Here is a 400-nt window from a genome sequence, read left to right on the forward strand (position 1 = left end):
CAAGAGCATGTGATATCTTTCCATTTTCTTGTATCCTCTTTACTTTCTCTCAGCAGTGGTTTGTAGTTCTCATTATAGAGATTTTTCGCATCCTTAGTTAACTCTATTCCTAAGTATTTTATTTTTTTGCTGGCTATTGTAAATGGGCAAGCTTTCTTGATTTCTCTTTCTGCATGTTCACTATTGGAGAATAGAAATGCTACTGATTTTTGTGTGTTGATTTTGTATCCTGCTACTTTGCTGAAATCATTTATCAACTACAAGAGTTTTTTGGCAGAGGCTTTAGGCTGTTTGATATATAGGGTTATGTCATCTGCAAACAGAGACAGTTTGACTTCATCTTTTCTAATCTGGATGCCCTTTATTTCCTTCTCTTCTCTGATTGCTCTGGCTAGTATTT

At 35.0% G+C, this 400-nt stretch overlaps 1 protein-coding gene across 1 annotated transcript in view; it reads left to right on the forward strand.

Annotated features, from left to right (window-relative positions):
- Window positions 1-400, forward strand: part of LOC103581818 (olfactory receptor 10Q1-like) — a 16,154-nt gene that overhangs the window by 13,014 nt on the left and 2,740 nt on the right. The gene's annotated exons all lie outside the window — the stretch shown is intronic.

The sequence above is a fragment of the Galeopterus variegatus genome, unplaced genomic scaffold (assembly GCF_000696425.1).
Source record: "Galeopterus variegatus unplaced genomic scaffold, G_variegatus-3.0.2 Scaffold14010, whole genome shotgun sequence".
In the NCBI taxonomy this organism is placed as follows: domain Eukaryota; kingdom Metazoa; phylum Chordata; class Mammalia; order Dermoptera; family Cynocephalidae; genus Galeopterus; species Galeopterus variegatus.